This window comes from Canis aureus, chromosome 9 (genome assembly GCF_053574225.1).
Source record: "Canis aureus isolate CA01 chromosome 9, VMU_Caureus_v.1.0, whole genome shotgun sequence".
NCBI classification, from domain to species: domain Eukaryota; kingdom Metazoa; phylum Chordata; class Mammalia; order Carnivora; family Canidae; genus Canis; species Canis aureus.
Genome location: NC_135619.1, coordinates 69525856 through 69549401, shown reverse-complemented (window position 1 = coordinate 69549401; position 23546 = coordinate 69525856). Strand labels below are relative to the sequence as shown.

At 42.6% G+C, this 23546-nt stretch overlaps 1 long non-coding RNA gene across 1 annotated transcript; it reads right to left on the bottom strand.

Moving 5' to 3' along the window:
- Window positions 1-5482: 5482 nt before the first annotated feature.
- LOC144321117 (uncharacterized) lies at window positions 5483-16819 on the bottom strand. The gene is made up of 3 exons (XR_013386826.1): window positions 16686-16819; window positions 14273-14354; window positions 5483-5580 (listed from the first exon to the last, which is right to left on the bottom strand). It is a non-coding gene; the product is annotated as an uncharacterized LOC144321117 (long non-coding RNA).
- Between the last annotated feature and the right edge of the window lie 6727 nt (window positions 16820-23546).

Below are 23546 nucleotides of genomic sequence, written 5' to 3'. Positions count from 1 at the left end.
GAAAGAGGCAGAGTCAAAGAGCATTTCCTAGTAAGTGTTTCTATCCTTCCGCTATTTTGCCATATTATTGACAGCATGGTATGGTGTGAATTAAGGGAGGCAACACATGTGAAGAAAAATATTATAGTAATCCTTCTGAATGGATGTAGCATTGCAGTAGTCATCATGGACCAGAATGGGTTGAGAATTATTTCACAGATGAAATTAGCAGTATCTAGTGGGTGGTTATTTCAAGAAGCAAAGTTGACAGCAACTACTATATTTTGTCTTGAATGGCTGGTTGGATGGGTAGTCAGTTGTGGCTGTCAGGAATCACTCACTGAAATAAGTAATAGAGAAGTTGAGTTTGAGGTGTCCATAAAATATCCAAAATGAGAAAACCAATAGGTTTTTGAGTTAGGAGCTCTGGAGATTGCTCAGGGCAGGGGTCATGGATCTGGGCTGGGTCAGCACATGTGTTACCATGAATGCCGTGAACACACAGTGTGGGAAGAGAAGCAGGGCCATAGGGACTACGCACGGGTGAGCTGTGGGTAGAGGAGGTAAATCACAGACAAAGCTGAGTAGTGGAAGGTAAACTGGTGATGATTCTCATGGAAAGGTGAGAAGTAGAAGGTAAACTGGTGAGGATTCTCATGGAAAAGGAGAGAGGAGATATTTCAACAGGGAGTGATCAACAACATCAGAGATACTTGATCAAAGATCATCAAAGATGGCCCACAGTGCCCATCTAAGTTGGATACTGTAATGTGACCACTGAGCTTTCGTACTTCCATGAAAGCAATTTCACCCCAAGTCTTCTGCTCTTCCCATAAGACCATAATGAACTCCAAGAAGTTAAAACATCCAGTGACATGGTTCTAAGAGATCTCGTGTTAGTTAGATAACTAATAATTTTTTTAAATCTTTAAATACATAGCCTCCATTATATTGACCACTTCTGTGATTCAAAGATTATCTTAATACCAAGCAATTCTGTTTGTGTCAACTATACTGCTGCACAACAAATTACAACATATTTAGCTACCGAAAACAACACACATCTATCACCTTACAATTTCTGTGGGTCAGGAGTCTAGGCACAGCTTGACTGGGTCTTCTGCTTCAGGGTCTTCCAAGACTGTTACTGAGCTGTCATTTGGAGCTGTGGCCTCATCAAGGCAGGGCTGGAGAAGGTGTCCCTCCAAGCTTATGTGATTGTTGGCAGCGTTCAGCATCCTGCCAGTTGTTGGACTGTAGCTCTCAGTTTCCCCCTAAATATCTGCTTGAGGCCACTCACAGTCCCTTGCTTCCATCCTCTGCTGAAAGGCTGCTTATAGCACAGCAGCTTGCTTCTTCAAAGCCAGCAAGGGAGGTGTGTCTGTCAGTAAAATAGATATATAGCCTTAAAATGTAATCACAAAAAAAAAAATGCATCCCATAACTTCTGTTGTTTTCTTTTGACTAAAAGCAAATCACAGGTCCTGCTCACACTCAGAAGGTGGTATTCAAGAGGGTTACCTTAGCATCCCTTTGCTACAAATCCCCTTATAATATGTCTCCTACCTTCTTACATGTTCCTTTGTCAGCTGTTGGTCTTTCAAGGCCATTTGCTGTCATTATTAGTTTGTTTGTACCCATAGGAACTGCATCACTGGCCAACCTTGCCTCTAATTCAAAACTCAATTTTTTTTCTTGATTTTAAAATGCCTCAAATTATCCACACATGGCCAACTGGAGATACATACTTCTGCTGCTAACCTGGGTGTCTCTAGATGCATGTCTTCACTTTTCTGAACTTCAGTTTCCTGCCCTTAAATAGGGAATAATAGTCCCTACATCCCAGAGATATTGTCAGATTACCAAATTAATCACAGTGATTCATGTAAATTGCTTAGCCCGGTGCCCAGCTCATAGAACTTGCTCCATGGTAGCCATTTTCTTTGCTGTTAATAAGTGAATAAAAATGAACGGAAGGCAAAATGGGTGTCATGTTTATCCCTGTGAAGTACTATTTCAGGGAAGGAGGGAAGCTATGAACACGGAAGATTAATGGTGATTACCCACGGCCGTGTGACTTGGGGAGAAGAGTGCACCGCAATCTGAGAATTTAAATGTTAAGAAATGCTGCAGGCTTCAGCATGAAGTCCTTCAACTGGATTTTCCCCTTCAACTCTGTGTATTATTAAATACCCTTTTTAAGTTGACTTCCCCTAGGCTGACATACAAGTGGGAAGTTTGGGCTATTTCTAAATGAAAACTCTGTTTTTCATAACGAAGTTCAAGGTGGAAACGCTGAAGAATGGAGTACCCAGTGTCGTTCCTATCTCTGAAGCCCAAACAAAGCTGTCCAGGTGATAGAAACACACAGGAGTGTGATTTCATTCTGATACGGGGAATTTATGGATCCAATTTCGTTTGTATTTGTACAAATACATAGATAAAAAGCGAGCCTGGAAGGTATACCTCCAGATGAGATGAAAACCAATCTTTGAATATGCATGTAATATTGACTGGATAATTGGAGACATTTTAAAATCCAAATAAAAATTGAGTTTTACATTAAAGGCAAGGTTGACCCTAGAGGTGGTTTGACAGTTCAGTCTTCACATGCTCATCATCTTCAAAGTGTAAGTAGAAATGTCTGGAATTTTTTTTTAAATTGATAGCTTATAGTTAATGTTGGCAAGGTATATTAAGGCCAGGAATTCTCAATCACTGGCTGGTCAAATGCTTAAAGAGAAGAAAAAAAATTATAAGTGGCCCTCAATCCATATGTACTAAAAGCATTATCATTTTTATTTTTATTTAGTTCCAATAAAATTGTGCATGGAAAATACTTTCCTGTCACTTCTAGAACTAAGTGTTGATCCATCATCCCTCTGGTTAGGTCCTGGGCTACGTATTTATATGTGTTGCTTCATTCGGTGTATACCACAGGCCAGGGAGGCAGTTGCTCTCATTATCAACATGTCATAGGTGAGGAAAGTAAACTTCTGGGAGTCTAAGAACCTGGTATACTTCACTTTCTTATAAAGAGGAAAATCTGAAGCCTAAAGATAGCTCTTTCCAATCCTAGAACACTTTGGATTTCCAGTAACTTTAAGTTAACTTAATGATATTGTTCAAGAAGTACTACTCAAAAGTAAAAGTATTATTATATAGGAATCCATAACCCTTTTTTAATGTTGTATGAGGTGACACTGATCAAAACATTTGGGGACATTAGGGCAATTCTTTACTTGCAACATTAAAGTTGAAATATAGTCTGTATCTTTCTCAAAGAACCCCTCCAAGAGTTCTCCAGTTTCAGCAATCATTTCATATATTTCTATTTTATACTTCACTTCAGATAAAGAGGCTCTAAGTGAATATGTGATAATTAGAGATACCTGGATTAGGAAACACCTGGCTCTTCTGTGAGGAGCCTAAGGAAAGTACAGGCTCACTTGTGACAGTCCAAAAATGAGACACTCATAAGTTTAATTAGTGAAATGGGAGGAGAGCTTGCCTGTTCTGATGTTATTCTCTTTCCTGTACAAGCCTGAGAAGGCGAATTGGTTAATGGTGACAGTATCATCTGTGAGCCTCTTCCAACCCCTCCCCCGCTTCCCAGATCAATGGGAAGTCAGCAAGTCTTGTGAAATCACCACGTCCCCCCAAGTAAGCTCCATACATACACTTGAGGTGATGCCCCACCCAGACCCTCCTTGTCAATGCTGTGATCCTCCCCTAGCCCGAGATCTCACCTTCCACCATCCCATTCTCTTGTCAGAGCCATCCTTCCAGTCATCCACAAAGTCAAACTCCCTACAAGTTCACTTCCCAGCACATGGTAGAAGTTAACATCATCTACCCTTAGCAATCCCAACCCGACAGCTCAAAGCAATTTAGATCCTCACTTCAGTCTGTTGGGAAAATGCAAAATATGAGCATAGGTGACCTTAAGGGAATGAGTGATTACAAATAAAATTCCAAACACTAAACAATTCATTATCTTTCCTTCTATGCATGTTGAGATTAAGAAACAACATCGTGCCATCTTGTACTGGCACAGACCACCCAAGGCTCCCCGTCTCCATCTCTAACCAAAAGGAAACAAAATGAAATACTAGTGCCTAGTATCTTGGTGTCAAGAAAGGACCCTCCACTCTTCTTAGCACCCAAAGATCCAGCCCTTCCCTCTTGACATTTAGAGTAGGGACAAAATCCTTGGAAACAGAATTCAACTTTCTGACAACATCCTAACAGAAGTCACCGGCAGAAGAACAAAATCCTTGTGGGCAGAGACTATATCCACCTTACTCTCCATTGTTTAGGTCCTCAAGCACCTCCAACAGGATCCAGCATACAAGAGGTGCTCATTAAATATTCAAATGAATGGATAAATAAATACTTGAAAGAATTCAAGTGATCTTCACACATATTTTAGTTTTTATTGTATTATTATTAAAAATACACACAGGCTGATGGCAAACCTCTTAAATCCTGCTTACTTAGTTTAGCCATGTCGATGTTACACCAACATGATTTTAGCAAATAATAATTGTGCCACTTATTGAACAATCTATGTGCCCTGAGATTCGTCACTATGTATCTCTGGGTCTAAGCTCAACAAATAATATAATTGAGAGAATTAATAGAATGAGAGGATTGTACTGAAGCTCATATGCTTTGTAATCTCATCCTGAAAGAACATGGACATCTAAGGGATAGATGCTAGCCCCAGGCCACCAGCTCTCTGTAGGTATTGTCTAGTGGGGAGATGGTGAACGTCACCTCTCTCTATGGGGTAAGACACAGTGAATGCCAACTTTAGCATCTCCAGAATGTACCAAAACCTGTGCCAGATCAGGTTGCCTGGTATGTGTGTGTGTAGGTGGGAGCCATGGAGGAGGGAGGGGCCTTCTCCACATACACACTCCATTTTACAGTTTGAGAAAATACTTTATAGTCATCTTGTCATATACCACTAGAGCTTTCTCGGTCTGAGGGACATCTGAGTGAGAAAAAATCTAGGTATGTTCCCTAGAAGTGATGCAGAGGTAGATCTATAATGCAGTTTGAGGGAAAAAGGAAAATGAAAAAGAAAAAGGCTTCTCTAGTGTTTCAAATATTTTCTTCATTTTGGCTCTGAGCCCACATTGCAGTGGGAAGAAAGTGGAGAATGGTAAATCTAGTCCTCCATCACAAAAGACATTTTTTAAGCTTTTTTTTTTTTTAACTTAGCACTCTGTATTAAATATGCATAGATTTAGGGTTTTTCCCCCCAAATAATTTCTGATATCTATGGGGTTATGTCTTGATATTTATGATAATTCTTAATACTTCTTCATGTACTACTTCCCCCAAAGCTACAAGCATCCAGTAAGTATCTCAGGTACTTGAAATTAGTGCTGATTTTTTTGCGCAAGTAAGGATAATTCAAACTAATTAGAATTCCTCCCTTTTCACGACACTGTCTAAAGCCTTCACAAAACCACAAGTACACACTTGTGACAACATCACAAAAGTCTGTAAGGTGTTTCTTAGATTTTTCCAGATCTTTCTGTGTCCTTAAGAGAAAATTTTTATTCTGGGATGGCTTCTTTTGGTGAGCTCCTGTAAGGAAATAAGAAAAGAAATGAAAAATTGATATAATCCATATCTCTAGCCAATCGAAACAAATTTCACTACTTATTTAAATATAAAATAGTGACACCGAAGCACATTTTAATCATGACCAATAATTGTTAATCCAAGTCAGTCACCTTGAACTCCGTAACATTCTGCTTTCTCTTTTTGGCTCAGTCATCCAATGAAGAAGGAAGCAAAAAGTCGATGTAACTGTACAGGGATAGTGTGATTCTATTTCATATTTCATTCAGTGTAGAGGGACTGTCTCAGCATCTGTCAGCATCCAGGAGTCTCCTCGATCCCTCCTGGATGTATTCATCTTCTCTCACTAACTGATTCATGCATTAATTTGTTTGTTCAGTTGCCATACTCATCTTCTCATGCATTGACCCACTCATTTGTTCACTATCTATTCCCCCATTTTCTCATTCCATTCATCAATTGACTGTCTCACTTAGACTTCCATTGGTACATGAACTGATTCATCCATTCTGACAGTAAACATTACTGAGGGCCAGCAATGTTGCACATGTGGCAATAGAGTCTAGTTGCTCATGAACTAGTAGGCAAAGAAGGGATGCATTACACCATTACACAAATTAAAGCACTCTGGGATCATTGCCTTGACCAAAGTATAAAGAGAGTATGTCAAGTAGAGAGTGAGCTTTTTAATGGTGGCCAATGTTTTATTAGGGTGATTGTTTACAGTTTGGTCTAATGGATTTGCCAGATGGCAATGGTGGAAAAGGGTATCATCCGTGCAGTGGGAACAACATCACAAAAGCTCAGAGTCATGGAAGTTCTCAGCATTTTCAGAAAATGATGACTATCTCTGTATGGCTCAAGTGAGAATAAAATAGAAGGAAGATATGAGGCATGAAGTATCAAGTCAGCACTGGGTCAGACTTTACCATGAAGCCATGTGGAAATGCTTGGACTCTATCATTTTAGGACATTATTCCAAAATGTCATCTTTATATGCAATTTACTGGGTCCAGATCTCAATCGTGTTTATATTTCAATCATCAGCAATCTGTTCCTTGCTTAACTTTCTGGTCATATCTCCTATGACTTTCCTATGTCAACATTCAGTGTACACAGAGTGAGTTGGGGACTTAGAAGGAGGAAGTTTCTTTAACCTCTGTGTATTAGACAAACTATGCAGATGTCACTGTGTCCCTAGCATTTCTTATGGTTTAAGTTCCTATTCCATATCCTGGCCATCAGAGACATTAAAAAGGTACCTTAAGCCAGTCAACTAGCTAAAAGACTCTGGAGAAAGCAGACATATAAAGTTAATTCTTCATCTCTCAGGAAGAGAAGACTCCATCCATCCATCCATCCATCCATAGATATAGGTGGAACAGTCAGAGTATGATTAAGATATTCTTATATCAGAATGAAAAATCCAGGGACAGGAAAAGGACAGGTATGTTGTGGGGTGAGAGGATGCCAGTGGCCATGAGAAGGATTGTGAAAGAGATTCTAACAGTGTATAATGTGCATAACTGAGTCCTTTGCTGGAGCTCAACTGGGTTCATAAGCCTACAAAGTTTCCCTAGGTGTCCCGGAGGTCACATGGGACCAAAGTGCAAGTTGATGCTTTCTTATGTGGTTTCTGGACTGTTCACTCATGTCCAGGAAGTGAACTGGTGTAGTGTTAAGACTCCTCAAGATCTCACATTTCAAAACATCTTATTCTGTGTTTGCACACTTCGCTCAAGGAGTCCTGCCTTCTGAAATGCATCCATCTCTCCCACGCTCTACATTCTGAAGTTCTTTTCACTCATCATAGCCCACTTCTGGTTCCTTCTCCAAGATGTGTTCCTGGTCACCCTTGAGTCTACTTGTATGATCTCTCTTTTTCATGATCCCCCATCACTTTTTCTATGAATGTGTTCCTGGAGACCTGGACAAAGCCAATGTGGTTGGAATGGACTTATTTTCATCATAACCCTCATAGTCAGCCAAAGTTGTGCCTTGTGAACAGCTAGAGATGAGTCGAAGTGGAGTTTACCCTCTAGCTGGCTGTAGCCCACACAAAGGTCAGTGAGAGTCCAAGGTAGCCTATGTGTAGAAGAGAGAACGTGACAAGCAAGAATTCTACTAGAAGTTGAAGGGGAGATGCATCATTTAGGTAGTGTCCACTCCCAGAGAATGGACGAGGCCATGTTGAGCACTCCTCTGGAGACATATATCTTCCTGGGGTCACTGTGTGGTGGTACCATGTGCCTCCTTGCTTAGGTGGCAGCGGTTGACCCAGAGATACAGAGTGGTCTTAAAGGTCCTGTTAGAATTATGTGGCAATTTATCGTGTGCTCCCTCAGTAGCATTTTCCTAAAAAATCCCCCTAAATATAGAGACCATGGGTTTCATTTGGTTACATGACAGGTAAACGAGAGATCATAGCTGAATGAGGTCAGAGATCATGCCTAAATTGTCTTCCCTGCTACAATAGCAACATAGTCAACAGTGAGACAAAGACCAGGAGTCCATTGTCTTACATTTCATGATTCTGCTCAATGCTGTACTACTGACTCTCCTTACTACTGCACATGCAGGGTCCCTCCTTCCTACAGGCTAAAGCTGATGGGAATGGGATGAATGTAAGTAACCAGATCTGCTTGACCAAAACGCAATAGTTGACAAAGACTGATTTTTAAGGGAGGCTTAGGAGAGAATGAAGAATTTAACATGTCACTTCATCAATCACTCTTTCAAGCCCCCCATCTACACACCCATGTAACTCAGTCACCCACTCACTCCTTCATTCACCCACTTATCTATTGATATATGATTGTTTGATTGATTGTTTTTTGATTCATTCATCATTTTTTTTTTATTCATCTAACATTCACTCATTCTTTCAGCCATCTTTTCTGAATGTCTGGCCTGGTTAGGGCCTTGTGGTGGATCCAATGATACAAGGAGCTCTCCATCGAAGAACTGACAGAATGAGGAGAGGGCAGGAGGTGGACTCCAACATGCAACAAGCAAATCCTTTAAGTCAATATATAAGAGCCGTGATAGAGAGTACTACAAAGTGCCTGGGGAGCCCATCACCCTTTTCTGCATTTAATGTAGTACTTTCAGAGAGTTCTAAAAAATTCAATACTTATAAATTCAAGATCCTCAGGGGAGGAAAAGAGAGCTCATAGGGGGGGAAATAAATCTTAGCAAATGAAGGAATCTAGAGGAAACCTCTTCCTTCCTGCTGTCTGATTGAATATAGAAAGGAGGCTCCCGTAGCCAGCTCATATTTCCCAGCTTCCACCCAAAGGGTCAAGCAGCTGAGTCTGAACAGGCAGAGCAGAGGGAAGATGTGCTTCTCCCTCAAGGCCCACACCCCTAGTCTCCTGATCTGTGACCTGGACCACAGGGGCCTCAGTGCACAATAGTAGTTGCTGTGATTCATCACTGTGCTCTTGCCCCTGGGACTTGGTATTTGCTCATCTTGTTTTAGTCTCTCAACTTGCAAAATGTGAGATCTTCTTTCCTAAATGAGGTGAACTCCAATATTCATGGACACTCTGCCTTTTGGGGGCCTTAAAATCTATTTTCTAGTGCCAGACAGCTTCATGGGTTTTCATCAGAAAGAGAGGAACTTGGACAATAAGGGTCTGAATTATGGCTCTTCACTTATTACCATATGATCCCAGAGGAGTTGCATAACCTCTCTGAATCTCAGTTGGATCATCTGTCAAGTAAAGAATGGTATGAGTGATAAATTACCTGGTTTCATTGGTCCTTCATTGTGTACTAAATTTTTCATTGTGTTACATAGCTTTTTATATATAATTCTCAAAACAAGTCTATGAGGTAGGTAGCTTGGTCAATTAGATTATTGCTCAAAAATGTGTATTATTAGGGCACCTGAGTGGCTCAGTTGGTTAAGCATCTGCCTTCCACTCAGGTCATGATCTCGGGGTCCTGGGATAAAGCCCTTCATCGGGATCCCTGCTTAGCAGGGAGTCTGCTTCTCCCTATCCCCTGCTCATTCTCTCTCTCTCTCTCTCTCTCTCTCTCTCTCAGTCTCCCAAATAAATAAAATCTTTGAAAAAAATAAATATGTATTATTTCTCCTGCTCCATGTCCAAGAGGCAGAGTCCACTTCTCCACTGACTACCTCTGCTTGGATATGTGAATCAATTTGACCAATGCTCCATCAAACATTGTGATGTCACCAAAGGCACCAAAAATACTTGTAAAATGAAGCTTGCTCTTTTGTATCTCTGCCATTGCCACAAGAGGAACCTGCCTTCACAAGCCCACTAGCCCAAGCAAGATGAGAAATACGTGGAGCAGAGCCACCCCACCCAGCCACAGAGCTTCAGTGAGAAGAAAACAGAGCTACTGCAGCTGAAACTGGAACCACTCAGCTGAGCCCAGCCATACCTCAGCTGAACCACAGATGCACAAGCAATAATAAATGGTTCTGGTTTAGCTATTGAAGCCTGTGGTGGTTGGTTTTGCACCACAACTAACAATAGCATTATTATAATCTCTAAATCACAGTCAAGCACCCTGAAAAACAAAACGATTAAATGACCAAGGTAGTAAGTGGCTGAGCTGGGCCTTCATCTTTTAATCACTCTGCAATATTGCCTCTCTACTAAGCTTTGCCTCCTTTATAATATGATCCAATCTGAGGTTGTTAGAAGAATGAGAAATGCTTGTGCAAAACACCTTGCCCCGTGCCTATTAATTTATTGAGCGTGCTGCTACATGCCAGGCCCTGCTCCAAGAGCTTTGCATGAATTAGAATAATAACAGTGTCCGCCACTCTGGCTGCTTATGGACTTGCAGGGCAATTCCCTGTAGATCCGCATGGCTGTCTCCTGTGGACAGTGGGTCCTGGAGCACGGGGACACGTCCCACGCATATAGACATGATCAGGGCTCCCATGATGCCTAGCACAGAACAGACTCCAGAGATATTTGATGAGGAGTGTTTCAAAAATCAACCGAGAATTTAGATGTGTCTTTACAAACAGCTTCCATGAAGACCTGTGACAACAGTGAACCTCACCAACCTCTTTCTGATTTACTCTTACTGTCCTTCATGTATCGCATCCTGAAAAATATATATATCCCAATTTTTTTTTTGCTTGTCTTCTTTATACTCGCAGACCCAACCACACATATATACTATTTTGTCAAAACAGTAGCTGCACAATGACATACTGCACCTTGGCAAACTCACATCCCTGCTAAAATTACACCAAGCAAAGTTTGTGGTTGGTTACATTTTTTAAAAAGACATCATGTCCCATCTCCTCAGCTTCAAGTTAGAAATCACCCTGAAACTTGGGCTGCAAGCAGCGCACAGCACAGTGGGCAGCATGTGGGCGCACAGGCCTGCCTGCCTGCTCGCGCACACACACACAGCCTGTGTGTTGCGCCTCATATAGTTCTTTCATATCCATTGCCAACGCAGAAGGGGCACATGTTTGAGTTTCTTTGCTGCTCCTAATTACACTGAGGCGAGAACATTCGTGTCTTCCACTTGAGATTGTTATGTTTTCCCCCAAGGTCCAGAGAGAGCCTCGCTGCCTTTGTCCTTTGGTTTGGCTGAGTGCGGGCAGTTAGACGTGCCCCGTGCTTGCCTGCAATGTGCCAAACAGGCGCTGGAGAAATGCATGTCCTTGGCAGTACAGCGGCTTTGTCTGTAGCACAAAAAGCAGAGGCTGCGGTGTTGAACGCAATCCCGCAGTGCAGACCGCTGGCCAAAAGTGTCCCCCAAAGCAGGTCAGGATCCTGCTGTCCTGGGTGCTGAATTCAGCACACAGATGTGACTTGTGTGACCTGATTTTTTTTTCCCCAGGTGATCCAATATTTCAAGTTGGAATTTTACATTTAGGTTGGAAGATTCTCTTGGAAAGCTGAAAGCTGGGACAACAATGGGCCTCATTTCCACTCACGGCCACTGCGGCTGGAGGTGCAGAGGGTTGACTCCTTCACAGGGCCCTGGCTCCCTCCCCTGCACAGCCCTACCACCCTGCCCTCTCCCCCTCAATGAAGTTTGGCAGAGGCTCTGGCTGCCCTTGCACTGCCCTGATTATTATTTTCCCCAGTAGTAGAAAAACATTTCTCTTGCTCATGTCCTTTATCAAAAGTATTATTTTAAAGATAATCTAGGAAAGCCACATTTTTTCTTTTTGCAGAAAACTGGAATTGAGCACTTTTCATTGTGAAAATGAAGACCTTCCATTATAATGACTATGCAAACCTCCCATGTGATCCATGAATGGACATGTTCCTGAGTGTCCTTGTCACTCAGGGTATTTCATGGCATCTTGATCACAAAGACCCTCCCAGCTCCCATTGGGAGCCAGGAGCTCAATGAACTGGGCTAAACTTGGGCATTAGGCAAACTTAGGTTCAGATCTTCTTTATAATTCCACAGCTCTGAGACCTTGGAAATGTTAAAGAACTTCTCTGCATCTCAATGCTTTCATCTGCAAAGGACAAAGGGATAGAACCTAGCTCACAGTTACCTCAAGGAGCCATGGCATGATTGTGCATGAATTACAAGCAAAATTCACAATAAGTTCTCAAAAATATCATATTCTTGCCCTGACTAGGGAAAAAAGAACCCCTCAAGCAACAGCAATAAGAATATCTTATAAAAGTCCAGCAAATTAAATAATTATTATTGCAGTGATTTTTTAACTCTATTTGTCATTTCTGCCATTTTAACTCAATGCGCATTCTCACACACACACACAACACACACACAGTGAGGGAGACAGTTGGTCACTGAAAGTCAGTTTCCCTTTCTTCCCATGCTCGTGTAGCTCTTCCACATTTCTGAAGTCTCTTTGCAGTGAGGGATAACCATGACACGAGTTCTTGCCAGTGGACTAAGCCTGAGTGGTGTGTGTCACCTACTTCTGCAGAGTTTCCTAAGAAGCAATGAGTCTACCTAACACTCTCGTCCTCTCCTGGCAAATGATGGCAAGATACTAATACTGGAGAAGCCACAGATTGAAAGAGCTTGGTCTCCTGAGCCACTGCATGGAGGAAGGGTGCCTGCTGACCAGATATACCTGCCTTGGAGGTTATTATATTTGAGGCATTACACTTTGGTGTTCATTTGTTTCCGCAGTCTATCTGTCCTAAGTAAAGTTGGCGCATGCCAGTTCATACAGGCACAAGCCTATGAGGTTTGGGGCTTCCTAGAAAACACTGTAGCCACTGAAGAATATTTGTACATTAGGAAGGTCTTTGGACCACATACAGGAATTAACAATGTAAAGGTTTTTAACTTCCAGTTCTAGCCATCATAGGAACAAAAGGGACCCATCAGGTCGTCAACAAATATTTGTGGAATACTTATTTTGGGAGCCTAGCATCAGAATAGAAAGTTGAGTAAGATGGAAAGAAGCTTTATGTTAAGAGAATCTACACGGCAGTGGTAAGTGCCTGACCGGCTTGATCACCTGGTTCTGCACCTCATCGGCTTTTACCCAGAGTGTTTGTGATTAACACTGTAATGCTCCTGTGGGGCAGACAGTATGCTATGCATCTGCATTGTCTCAGCCACACCCCTGTTCCTCTGTATTCTCCTCTATTGCAGGGGCTGGAAACTTGGCAACTCCACCCCCTAGTCTCTTTGATCACCCAGCTCTGGCTATGTTCTGCCACGGGGAGGGATTTACAGAACACTGAAAGGCAAGTGGAGCCTGAGGGTGACAGCAGATCACAGCCACATCGTCCGTGAGACTGTAAGATCCTGAGTTGCTGGCGCTGCAGGAGGAAGTCATGGGCCCCAAGAATCTGGGCAGTAGGAGGTGATAGACAATCCAAGTACCTCCCCCAAGACGAACACACACCAGCTGCTTTTTTCTGGATGGTCTTACTCCACTTAAGATGCAAAATCCATGGACCCCATGCCTGACTGGTTTAGCTCTAATTACAGCCCATATCTTGGCTATGGGAGGTCTAGGCACCCTAAGTGACACATCCACCAGCCTCAGTTTCACAGAGAAATGATATCGTGTGCAAATGCAAGCGAGGATGTGAATAGAAGAAGATGAAGACACAAGAAAGCCTCAACGGTGATAAAGGATTTAAGTATAGCCTCATTATTCTTCTCAAAGCCTTGCCTCAGTTCTCCATCGGTTCAGGGTTCATGTGGCCTACAATAAATGATGTCTGACACCCTCTTCAGTGGCACCTGCAGCTTCTTTGAGTATTCACACATTTAAGACCCAGCTTCATTAAGTTTACACACTCTGCTGTGCCACACCACTGTGCCTTTGTCCATGTTGGTCCCTCACCTGGAACACACTCATTTTCCTCTCAGTCTTCCCCACCCCAACCTCTTGGCTATTGCTTTTAATTTTTAACTCCTAGCTCAGGCATTCCTTCTTCAGAAACCATCCTTGGACTTCCTCTTCAGGCCACTTTAGGTGTTCTTCTCACCCATAGAGAATCTTGTGCTTATCTATATCATAATACTTATTAAATCACAATACAAAATTTGCTTCAGGACCCAGGACAGCGCTTGAGTGCCTGGCCCACAGTAGACAGTTATTACAATAACTGCCATAAATTTTTATTTATTTATTCACCCAAAAATTACTTATTGACCATCTTCATTATGTCAGAAACTGTTCTGGGAAGTATATATATATATATATATATATATATACATATACATATATATTGCATACTCATTCAGTACCGACTTCTGTGCACAAACTTTATATGCTTTATCCTTAGGAGTATCCATTAGCATCTGCATCCAGAGCAATCCTGTGAAGATGAAATCAGTATTAGCCCCAATTTAGAGATGCAGAAACTGAGGCTCAAAGAGGGTAAATACATGTCTAAGAAATGAATAAAAGGAAGAAGAAATAAATGTGACCATCTCTCCAATTAGACTATAGGCTCTTTGAGAGAGAAGTGAAATGTACTTACTCAGCTCTATTGTTAAGTGTTTAATATGATATGCAACTGGAGCAACCCACATTCGTGCATGCCCACTACAGTTCTTCTTTAATTAAATCTGTTATTTTAACATCCTTATGAGTAGCACCCCCTTTCAACTCAAATGTGTCCATGTTACCCAATGCCTGGCTCCTAGTGAGCACCATGTTTATGCTGGTTAAACTAAACAGAACTGGCCCTAAGTAAAGAAGTTAAAATTAGAAAACAGCCCTTACCCCAGCAACAAAGCTTTTTCATCACACCACATTGTGTCTGAAGGAAAGTAGTCAGTTCTGAGTGGACTTCATGATCAATCCATCAAAGACAGGCAACCCATGGATTACCTGACTCACCTGGCTGAGAAAAAGTCCTTCATCTATCTACTTGCACTCTCATTTTGGAGAATAGAATATGAACTTCAACTGAGCTACACTGAAGAAAGGGGAAAGCCACAATTGGGATATGTGTCTCCTAATACCAAGCCCAAAGCTCACTCTAGCACCACGATGGTTGTCTCAGCTCATCTTCACTCAAATATTTTTTCTTCATGGAATACTCTTGTCCTCTTGATGGCCTAGATCAACTCCATTCATCCTTTAAATCTCCATTCCCATGACCCAAAGGCTAACTTCTGAGTCTCCCATCCTGCTATTTATAAGCCTCACCCTCTTCCTTGGGTTACTCAGAGACAAAAAAAGTAACTCTATAGCTGCTTTGCCTTGAGAAAGAAGCTCCCTCAGGACTGAGCTCCTGTGCCGTATATCCTTGCATCTCACCCCTCTTCCCCTACCACCCTAGTGCCTGGCATGGGATATGTATATGTTGACTTAAATGAAATGTAATCCTGAGATATTAATTTTATCATCATTGTTATTTCCAAAATTCATTTCTCAGAATTAAACATCTACTCTCTTTTAATATCATGCTTCTTTTCTCCCTACAGATTTAGGACTCATATTCAATGTATTTAGGATTCACAGACTATTTATTTTCCATGGTTCTATTCACAAACATTCACTGAACACCATCTTGGTGTCAGAAAGAGCCCTGGGTGCTGCAGATTCTCATCAGTCCAGCGGGAAAGTCAAGGAGAAAAGACACACAAATCAATATATGATCACATTGTGCTATGACACCTGCAAATGCATTGCAAATGCTTAGTTTCTGTGGAAGATAGGCAGTTTCCTATGCCAGGAAAGTAAGGGATGCTTTATGGTAGGGTGGGAGGGTGGACTTTTAACTTGTTCCTTGAAGGAGAAGCAAGAGACTTCTGTCCGGGATTAACCCCTGCAGTAACCATGTGATCTATCCATGCCATTACTGGGATCCTTCACACATGGGATCCTCCAGTTCTTTTTTGATAGTCTTGCTCATCTACTAGCTATTAGATCTGTGAGAGCTGAAATGACTTTTATCTGCCTACATGATTCAGCCTGTGGTATGCACCCCCAAGCCTAGAGTTCCAAACAACCCCTAAGTAAGCATATATTTCTTGGATCCTACCCCTCTTCTCAGGTCACTTGGCAATAATTTTCTGTAATTCATGTGGTAGGGTAAAAGACCCTGCCCAACTCACCAACCAGCACTCCCATCATCCCAGCCAAGCATACAGTCTCTGGCTGGTTGTTTAACCCTGGACAAGATATGGAATTTTTTGAACATCAAGGTCCTCCTCTTCAAAAGGGGATAATAGTGATGCCTCCTTAGGGTTTCTGTGGGAATTAGATCAATGTAAGGTTGAAAAGACCAAGGACAGTGCCTGGCACATGTTAAGTGGTGTGTGCTTACTGATTTTCTAGCAAATAACCATCTCTGTCATCACCATCATCGTCATCATCATCATCATCATCAATAGCAATAGCAGCATGATAACTAATATAAACTGAGTACTTACAGTACTTTAGTGGTTATGCCAAGCAATGAAGATCTTTTATTGAATCCAACTCTGTCTAGTATTGTAATTTCCACTAAGACACAAGGACACTGAAGCTCAAAAGAGTTAAGTCATGGTCTAAGGTAGCAAATGACATAAAGTACGAGTGTTATTCTATGCCAAACTCTATTCTCTGATGCCCAAGGCCATTCAAAGAGATGCAAATGTCTTCTCCAAATGTTCCAGACCCCACAGAGACAGCATGCCCTTAGCATATCACTTACCTGTAGGTTATCCAAGATGGTTTCCCCAGCCCCCACTACAACAAACTGTGAAGTTGAATGAATTCCAGCAGTTTCTTGGTGTTGGTGGGATGTCCCAGTGTAGTCTTCACAGAGGTCTCAGCCAGTCTTCAGACTGTCAGGTAGGAGAGAAGAGGTTCAGGGTCAGAGCTCAGCTCACAAAAGGAATTCATTTTCTCCCACGCTGCCGAAGACAGATCCTTTCCAGACTCTGGGTTAGTGCATGTCTGGACAAAGGCCACACATCCAGACTCACAGGATGCCCATGGGAGCATGGTCACCAGGCTGGAACATGCCACATCAGACCACCCCTTAACAATAGGGATCAATACAAAAATCCGAATCACTGCCCAATGTGAGGAGCTGCTGCCTTTCCCCCATCTCGTTCAATCAATCCCCATTCAGTTTGGGCAACCACTAAAGTGCCATCACTTCTGAAGGAGAGAAAACCGAGCCATAGAGTGTTATATGGCCTACCGTGGGGCACTCAGTTCCTCAGTCCAGGCCCTGGGCACTCCAGTAAAGCCCTGCCCATGGCTTCTCTTCCTCCCCCATGTATGTTCTATCAGAAAAGAAGTGCTATCAGAGGCCAGCTGCCCTACTAAGACCCTTACAAGGGCCTTCTCCTTGGTGCCAGGGGCCCATCCTCCAGAAAGAGCTATACCACTCCCGGTTTCCTAAGAGAAAACAGGACTGTGGGCATCAAATCCTCCTCAGCTTCTGCCACATGAATCCAAAGAAGCTCAAATAGAGGAAATCACCATATAGACTCAATTGTATGGACTCCGTTGGGTCCCCTTCAGAACTGTATGTCTAAGACCTCACCACCAGTATCTCAGAATGTGATTATCTTTGGACATGGGGTCTTTAAGGAGATTATTAAGGTAAAATCAGGTCATATGGATGGGGTCTATTCAAAAGCACCAGTGTCCTTATAAAAAGAATGGGCACCAAGGTGTACACACACAGAGAAGAAACTTGCACACCAAGGAGAGAGGCCTCTGGAGAAACCAATCTGCCAACACCTTGATCTTGATCTCCCAGCTTCCAGCACCCCAAGAAAATACAAGTCTGTTGCTCAGGCTGCCCAGCCTGCAGTACATTATTACAGCATCCCCAGAGGCCTGACACCGTAGTAAACAGCGATGTGGCAGGATGGTGATCCATGAATGGGAGCACCGCGTGCTCATTTCTAGGGAGTCATCTACTCTGATGCCTGTGTGGAAATTCTGCATTTCTGTACACAGGACCCCCAATGAGGCCAAAGAGGCTCTGAACTCCATCTTTCCTTCCCCTTCCCCATCCATCCTAGATTCCCAACATCTAGCACGCACCCAAGTAGCAGCCAGGGCCACAGGCCTGTCCAGGCCAGGGCTTCTGACTTTGCCTGTGTGTGTCTGTCAAACCAGCCTCCTTTCCTGAAAAGGACAAGTCAGAGCCATCTTTCAGGGGTTTTCTTCCCCTGACAGAAATCAGCAGGGTTAGAATAAACTGCATAAGTTATCAGCTCCTCAGGAAAGAACATGAAAAGGGCCCTTCTATCACTTAATGAAAAATAGCTTCTTTTTTGGACAGAACTTCATAGGCCTGCAATCAAGCTATGGCTCCCCTCTCCCTTCCCTGACGTGCCATGCAGGCAAAGCAAGTCGGCATCTATTAATAATATTTTCTCCTGCTCCTTTCATTTTTCTGCATGTCCTACCACTGTCAGGCCCCGTGATGGAGCGGAGCCTTTATCTCGTCCGAGTCTGGCCTGTCAGGGTGATAAACAATTCTAACAAGAATCAGAATAAAGATCTTCCCAGTAGACTCTGCAGAGAGATAGAGGCTTTTCTCATTTTCTGGACGGAAAAAAAAAAAATTTAATCTAGCGGCTCCGGCTTTTTTCAAGCGTCACATTCAAAGAGATGCAAATTTGTCAGAGCCGAGACCCCAGCTGACTCTGAGCACTGCATGAATGTCAAAGGGGGGAGGCAGTGTCTTTGACATGGCTGCCTTTTTTGGGGGGGGAGCTCTCTGCCGAATGTTAAAAAAAAATAAGGTTTCGCTTTGTAGTGCGTGTTTCAACAATTTTCATAAGTTTTCTTCTGAAATAAAAAACTGCCATCGGGAAGGAAAAGAGAGGAGGAAAGGGACAGATGGAGGTTTGGGGTGAAGGAGGAAAGAGCCCCAGAGAAATGGCTCCATTGAGATGTCAGGTTAAACTGAAATGCACAGCAGTCGTCGTTTGCTGAGAAGGATGGGTGGGGGCCGGATGCAAAAATGAGTTGCAATGAACGAATGAATGAACACAGGTATCGGATAGTTGGGAAGCTAGGCCTTTTGTTAGATTTGCTTATTTTCCTGAGTTGGTGGAAACCGTACACACTTCTTTCTGGATCTTTCTTCCCAATTTACCATTGCCATGAAGGAATCCGCACGTTTTCTTCTGCTGCTCTGTTGGTTGCCTGGATTCAGAGGCAACAACAGCTCCAGCTCGGAATGGTCAGGCAGATAAAGCAGGAGACCAAACAGGAGGGAAGGGAAGACTGTGGTGGTGGTAGGCTGAGGAAGAGCAGGGAGGAGATGTCCTGGGATCCTTGGGGGCATACTGCAAGTATACGCTTGCCACTCAGTCCCAAGTCCATTGTGGAATCTAAAACCCCACTGAGGTAGCCTGGGCCTGATGTGATTCATGAAGAGTCCTTTTGGCCAGTTTTGTGGAGTAGGGCTTCAGTATCTCCCTGGTCCCTGCCTTCAGGCTGCATCCTTAGCTTGAGCCCAACTGCCAGCTCAGTGGAGCATTCACATCTTTTCTAATATGGCTCCCATCTAGTCAAGAGCACTGGATGCCCACATCCCCACAGCCTTTCTTCCTCTTCATCACTGATCAACCATGCTGGTTCTTCCATCACTCAGCTTGCCTCTATGTCCTGACCACCTCCCTCAGTCCCTGAGTCAGCACCAACATGTGGCTTTCATTCCTCTGAGCACCACTAGCACAAAGCTATGGTGTATAGCTGACTTGAACTGAAGGTCAAAGTTAACAGAGGGTTAATGACAATGTAAGGAGGAGACAGTCATGCTAACAGAAGAGGCAATGGTGTGAAGTCAAATCTTAGCCATCACTTGAGTAATGATCTTCTCAGACTCTACTTGATGCCCCTGAATACTGGCAGGCTCTCTCTCCGAGAACCTGGGGTGCCAGTGCCTGTCTGCCTCACTGGACACAGGAGGTCTCCAAGAGCCTGATCTTTCATTATGCATAGAAATTTCAATTATCCATCCACTCATCCACTCATCCACTCAAACTCCCCCATCTGGCCTGCACCATATTATCCTTCCAGAATTGATCATTTAGGTAATAAGCTGTATTGATATCAACACGCCCTATATACCCTTACCTTCCCTTGTCCTTGCTCTAAGCACCCAGAAATGTAATGAGAAGTAGGTGCATGTTTGTACCTATGAGGCAGTTGGTTGGTTGGAGTAAGGATTGGGTAATACATGGGATAGGGTTTGTATACTGAAAGGGTTCCTGGGGCCCTTCTAGTAGGACAGTGCACTATGAAATATAGGTCTTCTCATCTATCCAGAATCATTTGAGTTTTTGTTTTGTTTTAAGTAGGCTCTGCGCCCAATGTGGGGCTTGAACTCATGACCCTGAGATCAAGAGTCCCAAGGTCTACTGACTGAGCCAGCCAGGTGCCCCTGCCCAGAAGCATTTGGCACTCCTCTTTTTATCATGTCATCTTCCCTGTTGTCAACTCCTCCCTGAGCCAGCACTTAAGTTGCCACAAGAAACTCTAGTTCAAGACCCAAGCAATGGCCTCCTTCAATCGTGAGTTATGGCAGTGATGAGCAGTCTTAGGGGGCATACTTGTGCTCACGTTTCCTTCCTGAGATCCCCAGGTGCTACTTTAAACTGCAGCCATCTTGCCAACACTTGTTTATTAGCTAATTAGGAGAGAGAAGTCTTGACCACCTTAAATGACTCCATTCCGGAGAAAGCACTCTCTCGGGATATGTAGAGCTCTGGAAGAGAAAGTGGGCTAAAGTTCATGGTTTGTGAAATAGCCAGTGACACAGTGGGTCCATGTGCCATTCTATAGTGCCAGTGGACCCAGAGGATAGGAGACTGGACATCTTCCCTGCTCTTTTTTTTTTTTTTTCCCTGCTCTTGAGACTGTTTGAAAAGGGAAAACTTTCCCCCTTAGAGTTGGGGGAACTTTTTGACAGTTGAAGGTTTTGATGAGTCAGGACTAGCCTTCTACCAGGAAATGCATCGCTGCGGGACTTCTCAATCTGGTGAGAATGAAGCTAGTGGGATGAAAAGGAGGAATCTAGGGCCACTCATTTAATTCAAATACATAAGGCAGCCTAGCATAGAGCTGAGCTCAAAAGTCCGAATTCACAAGCTGTGGTTCAAGACCTCTTCCTGCCATTAGACAGGTGTCTTTGGGAAAAACATGTGGGTTCTATCTTTCTTAATCCCCTGTTAGAAACAAGCAAGGAGACAACCACAACACCAATAGCAAAACAGTAATAATGCCTGCCCCATCATCTCGAGGATTGTTGAATCAAAAAAGACATGGAACGTGCTTCTCAAATTGTGAAGTAGAATGCAATGCCATGTGCTTATTCTTACTGACTTTCTTCCTTTTTGTCATTCTACTAGTATTTTCACCCTAACCGCTCAACCAAATGCCACCACCACTATGAAGCCTCTTCTTATATTAGAGGAAAAATTTGATTTATTTCACCTATCCAATCCAAGAAGATATGTTACTCTGTATCTTTAGCAAATGCTTCCACATTCTCATTGTCTTCCTTGAGTTGACTCTTTGATTGTCTCTCTCCACAGACTGATGCTTTTCCAAGAGATCAGGTGTTTTACTTTTCCCCCTGGCACAGAGGAGGGGCTCCAAAACAATTTGTGGTTAAGATTTATTCAAAGTTGCATGAGCAGATGATAAATGCTATTAGATGCAAACCCAGAAGCCATATAGCGAAGCTTCCTAAACATCTCTTTGTGTGACCCTGTGGTCTAGAAGAAAGACAACATTAATATTTTACTGACTGTGCATTTAGTTGAAGACTATTCTATGTTTAACTTGAATAATCTTGTTAGTGTTAACATTAGCACTAAATCAGCTGTTGTTCATGTTTTTATACAGAAAAAAATCAATAACATGCTTAAAAATATTTGCTTAAATTTGAGCAAAAGTATCTTTTGTCTCTTTCAGATGACAAAATAATCATTCATTTGATGTATGAATATTTATCTTGGACCTTCTTCATAAGAGATATTGGATTCATCATGGGGAATGAAGCTGGTGTCTACCTTCAGTGCGCTTGTAGCATAGTAGGAGAAGGAAATGAAAAAAAATATGAACAAAAAAATCAATAAAATGATCACAAGTTGTGATAAGTTCTTTCACGAATGGAGTACTGTGGCAGAGTTAAAAAATAGTACAAAGAAGCTCTCTCTGAACAGATAATTAAACATAACTTAAAGGGTTGAGAAGGGGCCAGACAACCAATAGAAGAAGGAAGAATATTCCAGGTAGAGGGAAAGGCACATGGGAAGATCTCCATGTATGAAAGAGCTGAAGCATATTCAGAGAGCAGCCCACAGATTCATGAGACTTCAAGGTAGTAGTAGATGAGGAAGGAATGACATGAGATGAGTTTGCAGAAGTATCCAGGGGCCATCTTGCTCAGGAAAACTCATGAGCATATGATATAAAGAACTGTAACCCAAGTCCAAGAGAAAGGCACCAAAGGTGATTATCAGGGACTGACGTAGTCTGCTTGCCAGGCTGAGGCAAATGGACCAAAGAGTCTAAGAAAGGAAGCCAGGAGTCTACAATGGTCATCTGGCTGGGAGCAGATGGTTGTCTTTCTGGACTCATTGTGGTTTCAAAGAAAATGGAGAGAAGTGAGGGCAGCCCGGGTGGCTCAGTGGTTTAGCGCCACCTTCAGCCCAGGGCGTGATCCTGGAGTCTCAGGATCGAATCCCATGTTGGGATCCCTGCATGGAGCCTGCTTCTTCCTCTGCCTGTGTGCCTGCCTCTCTCTCTCTCTCATAAATAAATAAAATCTTTAAAAAAAAGAAAATGGGGAGAAGTGGATGAAATTGAGAGATATTTTAGAAACAGGATTGACAGAGCTTATTGATGGGCTAAATTTGAAACATGGGACAAATGGAAGAATTGCAACAACTCATGGGTCATCAACTAGGACTGTTGGACAGTTGGCAGTGTACCTATTATGTCAAGGCAAATTAGACAACAGGTTTTATTGATGAAGTTCCACTTTGATACATTATGAATGGATCAGTTACCTGAAATCTTTTCCTAGCTGTATTCTCAATGCTTAAAAGAATGCCTAATGCACAATAAGTGATGAATAAGTATTTGTTGAATGGAAAAGAAGGTCCATAGATTCCCAGTAGGCATTTGGGCATATGAGTCTAATGTTTAGGTTAGAGATACTGGTCAGAAGTAAAAATTGGGGGGAAAAAAGAAGTAAAAATTGGGAATCCATTAGCATTTTTTTAAAGATTTTATTTATTTATTTATTTGTTTGTTTGTTTATTTATTTATTTATTTATTTATTTATTTATTTATTTATGAGAGACACAGAGAGAGAGAAAGAGACACAGGCAGAGGGAGAAGCAGCGCCCCTGTGTGGAACCCAATGCAGGGCTCAATCCCAGGACCCTGAGATTACAACCTGAGCCAAAGGCAGAGATGCTCAACCACTGAGCCACCCAGGCACCCCTCCATGAGCATTTAGATTTAAATAAGCCATAACAGGTAGAAGAAATCAAACAGGGAGAGAGTATACAGGTAGAAAAAA